Source organism: Theropithecus gelada, chromosome X (assembly GCF_003255815.1).
Source record: "Theropithecus gelada isolate Dixy chromosome X, Tgel_1.0, whole genome shotgun sequence".
Lineage (NCBI taxonomy): Eukaryota > Metazoa > Chordata > Mammalia > Primates > Cercopithecidae > Theropithecus > Theropithecus gelada.
In genome coordinates this window covers 9,644,628-9,654,332 of record NC_037689.1, presented here as the reverse complement: position 1 = coordinate 9,654,332, position 9,705 = coordinate 9,644,628, and positions in this window count along the sequence as shown.

Genomic DNA, 9,705 nt, shown 5'->3' with positions numbered 1-9,705 from the left:
GCTCCAGGAAGTCAGGCAGCTGTTGTAATGTCTTTCGTAAATCAGGCAGCCCCAGATATTAAAAGGAAACTCCAGAAATTAGAAGACTTGGAGGGAAAGCGGATTCAGGACCTCCTTCAGATAGCCCAGCGGGTTTACAATAACAGAGATACTCCAGAGGAAAGGCAATTTAAGGCCACTGAAAAAATGACCAAGGTCCTGGCAGCAGTAGTACAGAAAGAGCATCTACAGTCAGAGAACACCCAACCTAGGCCGTCCCCCAGACATGATAATCTGAGCAAAGACCAATGTGCATACTGTAAGGAAGCTGGTCACTGGATAAGAGACTGCCCCAAAAAGAAACAACGAGGACAGGGACCCCCTAGGTCTACACCCGTACTAGTCACTCAAGATGAAGACTAGGGAAGACGGGGTTCGGACCCCCTCCCCGAACCTAGGGTAACTTTACAAGTGGAGGGGTCCCCAGTCCAGTTCTTGGTCGATACGGGAGCACAGCACTCGGTCCTAGTTAAAACTAATGGAAAATTATCCTCCAAGTCCTCGTGGGTACAAGGGGCCACAGGAGTTAAGAAATACCCCTGGACAACACAAAGAACAGTAAACCTCAGAGCCAGGAATGTAACCCATTCTTTCCTGGTTATCCCTGAGAGCCCCTGTCCCCTACTAGGGAGAGACCTGCTAACTAAAATGGGAGCACAGATCCATTTCCTCCCTGAGGGGCCCGTCATGACCAACTCCCAAAATCAGCCCGTGTCCGTCCTGACTATAACCCTAGAAGATGAGTACCGGCTCCACCAGGAGCGAGCGGCCCCTGACCAGGACATAGCAACCTGGCTCCGGCAATATCCAGGAGCTTGGGCAGAAACGGGGGGCTTAGGACTAGCAAAACACCGCCCTGCTTTGTTTGTTGAACTTAAGCCTGGGACAGACCCCGTGCGGGTACGCCAATACCCGATGCCCCTAGAGGCCAAAGAAGGGATTGCACCACATATTCACCGGCTCCTCGACCAAGGGGTCCTTCGCCCATGTCACTCACCCTGGAATACTCCATTGTTGCTGGTACGAAAACCTAATAGCGGAGAATACAGACCTGTACAAGACTTGAGAGAAGTCAATAAGAGGGTTATGGACATACATCCAACCGTGCCTAACCCGTACACCCTCCTGAGTACCCTAAACCCTAAACATCAATGGTACACTGTTTTAGATTTGAAAGATGCTTTCTTCAGTTTGCCTTTAGCCCCTCAGAGCCAAAAGCTCTTCGCCTTCGAGTGGACTGACCCTGAGAGGGGCATAAGTGGCCAACTGACATGGACCAGACTGCCTCAGGGATTCAAAAACTCTCCTACCCTGTTCGACGAGGCCCTCCATGAAGACCTGGGTGAGTACCGACGCAAACACCCTAAAATAACCTTACTACAGTATGTTGATGACCTCCTGATTGCTGCTGAGACCCAAGAAGCTTGTATTCAAGGGACCAAGGGTCTCTTACAAGCTCTAGGGAATCTAGGCTACCGAGCCTCGGCAAAGAAAGCTCAAATCTGTAAATCAGAAGTGACATATCTGGGGTACCTGCTAAAAGGAGGGCAGCGCTGGTTAACAAACGCCCGGAAGCAGACTATTCTGCAGATCCCCAGGCCACAATCCACCCAACAAGTAAGGGAATTCCTGGGGTCGGCGGGATTTTGTAGACTATGGATACCTGGGTTCGCAGAGCTGGCTAAACCCTTGTATCAGGCAACATGGGGGCAGCAGCCATTTAATTGGACAGAAGAAGCCGAGTCGGCTTTCCAACAGATCAAAACTGCCCTACTCTTTGTGCCTGCACTGGGACTACCTGATGTCACCGAGCCCTTCCACTTATATGTGGACGAGAGCAAGGGTGTTGCCAAGGTGGTAATAACTCAGAACTTAGGCCCCTGGCGGAGGCCGGTTGCCTACCTGTCAAAGAAATTAGACCTAGTGGCTGCCGGGTGGCCCCCTTGTCTCCGAATGATTGCGGCCACGGCCCTGATGGTACAAGATGCTGATAAACTTGTCATGGGTCAAGAATTACGGGTCGTTACCCCACATGCCATCGAGGGTGTACTCAAACAGCCACCTAATCGATGGATAAGTAACGCCCGGCTCACCCACTACCAAGGACTACTACTAAATCCCCTCAGGATAACTTTCCTGCCCCCAACAACCTTAAACCCTGCCTCGCTGCTGCCCAACCCGGACCTGGACGCCCCGCTCCATGATTGCACTGAGATACTAGCTCAGGTGCATGGAGTTCGAGAGACCTGCAGGACCGCCCACTTCCAGACGCTGACCTAGTCTGGTTCACTGATGGGAGCAGCTTCGTACACCAAGGCCAGAGGTACGCTGGAGTGGCAGTAACTTCAGAGACTGAGGTAATTTGGGCGGAACCCCTGGCCCCGGGAACATCAGCCCAGAAGGCCGAACTGATAGCGCTCACCCAAGCTCTTACCTTAGGGGCAGGGAAGAAACTGACAGTATACACAGACAGCCGCTATGCTTTTGCTACGGCACACATACATGGGGCCATTTACAGGGAGCGAGGGTTACTAATGGCTGAAGGAAAAGAGATAAAAAACAAGCAAGAGATCCTAGCCCTGCTAACAGCCCTATGGAGGCCAGAAAAATTGGCTATTGTACATTGCCCAGGGCATCAGAGACCAACCACTCCAATTGCTCAAGGCAACTTTCTGGCAGACCAAACTGCAAGGAGTGTGGCAAAGGCTCCCAGCCAGCTCCTTGCACTCCAGCTCCCTGATCCGGGCCCCCGGGACTTGCCATATCTCCCTGATTATTCAGAACAAGATCTCCAGTGGATTGACAAACTTCCCCTGAAACAGATCCAGAATGGGTTGTGGACTGATACTAATGACCAAACCATCCTACCAGAAAAATTAGGACAAGTGTTAGAACACATCCACCGAACCACCCACCCGGGTGCCCGGCGGATGATAGACCTGATCAGACGCTCCAAGCTCAAAATCAGACATATAGCCAAGACAGCCAGCGGCATTGTGACAAGTTGCAAAGTCTGCCAGCTTAACAACGCCTACCCCTAATCCCAGGCTGCAATGGGAACAAGGCTCAGGGGAACCAGGCCCGGTATCTACTGGGAAGTAGATTTTACTGAGATAAAGCCAGGAAAATACGGGTATCGGTACTTACTTGTCTTTGTAGATACTTTTTCAGGGTGGACTGAAGCATTCCCCACCAAAAGGGAAACTGCTCAGGTTGTAGCAAAGAAAATCCTGGAAGATATCCTCCCCAGGTATGGCTTCCCCATCCAGATAGGGTCAGATAATGGGCCGGCCTTCGTCGCTAAGGTAAGTCAGGATTTGGCTTCCATCCTTGCGGCAAATTAGAAACTACATTGCGCTTACAGGCCCCAGAGTTCAGGACAGGTAGAGAGGATGAATCGGACCTTAAAGGAGACCTTAACTAAATTGACTATGGAGACTGGCGCTAATTGGGTGGTCCTTCTCCCCTACGCTCTGTTCCGGGCCCGTAATACCCCTTACAGACTGGGCCTTACCCCTTATGAAATCATGTATGGCAGACCCCACCCCTAGTTCCCAGCCTAAAAGATGATCTGCTGAAGTCTGAAACAGAAAATGTCTCTGAACTCTTATTTTCCCTACAAGCCTTGCAGAAAATTCATCAAGAAATCTGGCTCAAGCTGAAGGAACTATATGAGACTGGTCCCCCGCCGACACCCCATCCGTACCAGCCGGGAGACTAGGTCCTGGTCAAGCAACACCGACAAGAGACCCTAGAACCCAGGCGGAAGGGACCACTCCAGGTACTCCTAACCACACCCACCGCCCTGAAGGTAGAAGGCATCGCGTCGTGGATCCACTACACCCACGTCAAGCCAGTGGACCCAACCTCCGATCTTCTGGGACCAATCACGGCGGCAGCTGAAGCACCGGACATGTGGACTGTGGACAGAGCTAAGAACAACCCCTTAAAACTCACCCTGCGCCGGCAGCATAGCTCACTGCAAACATGCAGTTAGGTAGTCTAACCCTAATGTTAGTCGCCCTAGTGGCCGCTGGGGAAATCACAAAACCAGCTCTTAATCCCTTTGTCTGGAGATTCTGGCTTTATGAAAACCAAACCCACCCTGGGCAACCTCATAAGCCCGGGAAATTATTGGCCAGTGCTGATTGCCCCTCCTCAGGGTGCAACAGCCCAATTCTACTAAATTTTACTGGTTTTCAAATAGCCAAACCTATGACACCAATAATATGCTTTGAGTTTGATCAGACTAAATACAATTGTAAACACTATTGGTAGCACCAAAATGCCGGCTGTCCTTATAACTATTGTAACATCCATAGATCCCGTTATTGGGGAGAGAAAAAACAGTTAGACCCTAAGTGGCCCTTCCATCGTAGACAGGACGGAGACTTTTCATATACATGGATAGTTAAAGACCCCTGGAACTCCCGCTGGACCACGCCTCAACATGGGGCTGTATACTACTCCCCCTCCTCCACATGGCCTAGCAGTCACCTCTATCTGTGGCGAGGCCTAGTGCAAGTACTGCCCCTGGTCCACGGGAATATCCAACGACAGGAAAACAGACTAACACAAGACTTACGTCCTTTCTCCTGGTTAAAATTATTACAAGAAGGACTAGAACTTGCTAACCTTACAGGACTTCACAGCCTGTCTGGCTGCTTTCTGTGTGCCACTCTAGGGCGTCCACCGCTAACCGCTGTCCCTCTGCCATGGGGATCCTCTACCTCTGCCCAAGCTAACAACCTCCGAAACCTCTCATATGCTCCTATCCTTAACGTGCCCCTATACCTAAACCCCAGTCAGGAGAAGTTTCCCTACTGTTTCTCAGGAACCAATTCCAGCCTCTGCAGCATCACTGCAATGCCCCCTAATATCACCCTAAGGGCTCCGCCGGGCATATTCTTCTGGTGTAATGGAACATTATATAAGAACCTATCTAGTCCCTCTGTTACCAACCTACTGTGCCTTCCTGTCACATTAGTTCCCTGGTTGACTCTACTAACTGCCGGCGAGTTCCTAGGGTACACCGGTAACTGGACTAGTACTGTTATTCACCCAGTCCCTAGACCGAGACTTGCACGAGCCATATTTCTCCCCCTCATTGCGGGAATCTCCCTCACCACATCCCTCATTGCAGCCGGACTGGCGGGGGGAGCCCTAGGTCACACCCTCATAGAAAGCAACAAGTTGTACCAACAATTTGCCGTTGCTATGGAGGAGTTGGCTGAGTCCCTTGCCTCCCTTCAGCGGCAGCTCACGTCCCTAGCTCAGGTAACCTTGCAGAACCGGAGGGCCCTAGACCTACTCACTGCTGAAAAAGGTGGTACATGTATGTTTCTAAAAGAAGACTGTTGTTTCTACATAAATGAATCAGGGCTTGTAGAGGACGGGGTCCAACAGTTACGCAAGTTAAGCGCAGAAGTAAAAACACGGCAGTTTGCTTCAGCTGCAGACCAATGGTGGAATTCCTCTGTGTTTTCCCTGTTATCCCCCTTCCTTGGACCCCTGCTAAGTCTACTATTTCTGCTTACTGTAGGACCTTGTGTTGTTAACAGAATTTTACAATTTGTCAGGGAGAGATTTGACATCGTACAGCTCATGGTCCTCAGAGCCCAATGCCAACCTGTAAACGCTGAAACAGAATCAGACTTATAAGACCCAAGATTGGCTCTAGAAGTACCTATGAAAAGGGGGGAATGAAAAGAAATCAGGCACATTCCTCAGCCCCGGGCTCAACACAAACAGGCCCAGTACAAACACATCCCACCATATATCTCTCAACACAAACAGGCCCAGTACAAACACATATCTCTCAATTTCCTGAAGCCCAGTACAAACACCACCTGGAAAATTTCCGATAAGGACACAGCCGTTTGTAGTTTTACTGAAAGCGCGGGAACCAATAAAAAAAAAAAAAAACACACAAAAAAACTACTACTAAATGTAAATGTAAACCAATTGTAATGCTGTAACCAAAAGAATTCCTTTGTTCCTCTGTAACTTTGCTATCCTATCTACCTCGGGCTATAAAAGGCAAGCACTCGCATTGTTCAGGGCCCTCCTGTATGCTGTGGAATGGAGGGACCAAGTTCGAACTTGCAGTAAAGATCCTTGCCGCTTGGCTTTGACTCAGGACTCTGGTGGTCTTCTTCGGGGAACAAACGGTCTGGGCATAACACCTTTAGCTACTCAATGATAGTCCAGCCCAAAGCCTATAGGTCCCAGCTTCAACAAGAGTCTCAGTCTGCTATAGTTTGAATGCTTTTATACCCTCCAAAACTCATGTGTTGGAAACTTTTGTGTGTGTGTGTGTGAGACGGAGTCTTGCTCTGTCACCAGGCTGGAATGCAGTGGCGCAATCTTGGCTCACTGAAACCTCCACCTCCCAGGTTCAAATGACTCTCCTGCCTCAGCCTCTCGAGTAGCTAGGACTACAGGCATGCGCCACCACACCCAGTTGTTTCTTGTATTTTTAGTAGAGACGGGGTTTCACCATGTTGGCTAGGATGGTCTTGAATTCTTTTTTTTTTTTTTTTCTTTTTTTCTGAGATGGAGTCTTGCTCAGTCGCCCAGGCTGGAGTGCGGTGGCGCGATCTCGGCTCACTGCAAGCTCCGCCTCCCGGGTTCAGGCCATTCTCCTGCCTCAGCCTCCCGAGTAGCTGGGACTACAGGCGCCCGCCACTACGCCCGGCTAATTTTTTTGTATTTTTAGTAGAGATGGGGTTTCACCGGGTTAGCCAGGATAGTCTCGATCTCTTGACCTTGTGATCCGCCCGTCTCAGCCTCCCAAAGTGCTGGGATTACAGGTGTGAGCCACCGCGCCTGGCCTGGTCTTGAATTCTTGACCTCGTGATCCACCTGCCTCGGCTTCCCAAAGTGCTGGGATAACAGGCATGAGATATCGCGCCGGGGCATGTGTTGGAAACTTAATCCTCACTACAACAGTATTGAGATGTGAGACCTGACTGGCAGTGTTTAGGTCATGAGGGCACCATCCTCATGAATGGATTAATGCTGCTATAAAAACAGGAGCTTGCAGGAGTTGGTTTTCTCTCTCTTGCTCTTCTGCCATGTGAGAAACAGCAATTCTCCCCTCCGAAGGATGCAGCATTAAACATGCCATCTCGGAATCAGAGAGGCCAGGCCCTCACCAGACACCAGGTACCAGCACCTTTATCTTAGACTTCTCAGCCTCTGGAACTATGAAAAAATAAAATGTTGTCTTTATAAATTATCCAGTCTCAGATATTTTGTTATAGCAGCACAAAATGGACTAAGTCACAGTTACTTTATGAATTTTTACTTCCCCAAATTCTGGTGTTTTTAATTTTTATATTAATGTTCCCAGATGATATACAAAAACCGTTGAGATCCTAAGCTACTTTCACCAAAGTACAGCTCTTTCCCACCTCAGCTGCTCCGTAATTTTTAAGGCAAGCAAACCCTGTCAGAGAGCTGGCCAGGGTTTCCCTTTGTCTTCTTTTAGGTATATTCCCATCAGTGTTGTTGAGATCATTTACTTGATCCTGAGGCCACAGTGTTTATCATCCCTGCAATGAAACAAACAGATCTCAGTAAGGATGTTGAAAAGATTATGCATTTCTGTGAGTTATAAAAAGCCTGTGAGCATTTCTATACACAGGGGTCTCTCCTAGTAAATTCTGCAGTTGAAGATGTTTCTGACTGTATGAATTAAAACATACATTTTAAAAATTGCTGGCTGGGCATGGTGGCTCATGCCTGTAATCCTAGCACTTTGAGAGGCTAAGGCAGGAGGATCACTTGAGTCTAGGAGTTTGAGACTAGCTTGGGTAACATGGTAAAGCTCTGTCTCTACTAAAAATACAAAAAATTAGCTGGGTGTGGTGGCACATGCCTGTAATCCCAGCTCCTTGGGAGGCTGAGGTTGGGGAATCACCTGAGCCTGGGAACTCAAGGCTGCAGTGAGCTGTGATTGCACCAGTACACTCCAGCCTGGGTGACAGGAGTGAGACCCTGTCTCAAAAAAAAAAAAAAAAAAAAGATTAAAAATTTGCTGGTGATTAGATGAGAAATAAAAAGATTCATTAGAAGTTTCTAATATTGCCCGTTGACTCTTGCTGAGAGATATTTGTCACAAGGCAGTTTTGTAATTGATAAAGTTAAAACGATTTTCAGAGGTAGTTGAAGGCCTTTATTTCTGTGTTGACTTTTCTAACAGTTGTGCTGTGATCATGTTTTCACTTATTCCTTCCCCACAGGTGAGGGTCACAAACTTTTGTGCCCAGAGCATGCTGCCAGCACACATTACCACTGCTTCCCCTTATTCTGATGGAAATGACTCCGTGTCTTTGCCTGCAATGTTGGTATTGACTATTTTCATAACTTTCGTGTTGATTACTTTTATGTGTCAACTAGACTGGGTTAAGGGGTGCTCAGATAGCTGATAAAACATTATTTCTGGGTGCCATGGTTTAAATGTGTCCTCTCCAAAATTCAGGTGTTAGCCATGTGATAGTATTAAGAGGTGACTAGGTCATGATGGTTCCTCCCTCATGAATGGGGTTGAGGTCCTCATAAAAGAGCTTCATGCAGTGTTCAGCTACTTGCCCTTCCCCCTTCCACCATGTGAGGACACGGCATCCCTCCCCTCCAGAGGATGCAACTCTCACTAGACAACCAAACCTACCGGCACCTTTGATCTTGGATTTCTCAAACGTCAGAACTGTGAGCCGATACATTTCTGTCCTTTCTAAATGATCCAGTCTGTAGTATTATGTTATAGCAGCCAAAACAGACTAAGACACTAGGTGTGTCTGTGAAGGTGTTTCTGGAAGAGATTTGCATTTGAATTGCGGACTAAGTAAAGAAAAATGTCCTCCCCACTGTGGGCAGGCATCATCCAATCTATTAATGGCCTGAATAAAACAAAAAGGTAGAGGAAGAGATAATTTGCTCTCTGCTTGAACTGGGACATCCATCTTCTCCTGCCCTCCTGCTTCTCAGGCCTTTGGGTTTAGACTGAATTACACCAACTTTCTTGAGCCTCCACCTTGAAGATGGCAGATCATGGGACTTCTTAGCCTCCATAATTGCGTGAGCCAATTTCTCACAGTAAATCTCTTTCTATATATTTATATACATCTGATTGATTCTGTTTCTCTGAAGAATGCTGACTAATACAGCTTCTCATTGGAGGTAAGGGGGAAATGGTAACTGAAGTTCTTGATTGAAATCCTCCAGATTGAAGCCTTATACTTCTACCCAAACAGCCGGCAGGCATAGAAGTATTCTCTAGGCTGAACATCTTAGTGGTCACTATAGTTTTGGGAAGGCCTGAGGCAGGGTTTGTCGATTCTGCATTCAGAACAGTAAGGCTTCTTAGCAGCAACTCGAGTTTATATTAGAACACTAAATATAGATGCTCAACCACATAGCAGAAGAGAACACTGCCACGAAATAATCAGCATTTTATAATGGTATTTATTATTGTAGAGATTCAGTATTGCTTGTTCACAAAGTCATTCTTAACCACCTACAATCTGGTGAGACTGCCAGGCGTACAAGAGAAGCAGAGACAGAAGTGTTTAAAATCTGAAGTAGAGAAAAAATGGATACATATAAAACACATTATGATGAAAGACTATGTATAATTATTAAATTATGAAGGTTCCTTCAAAT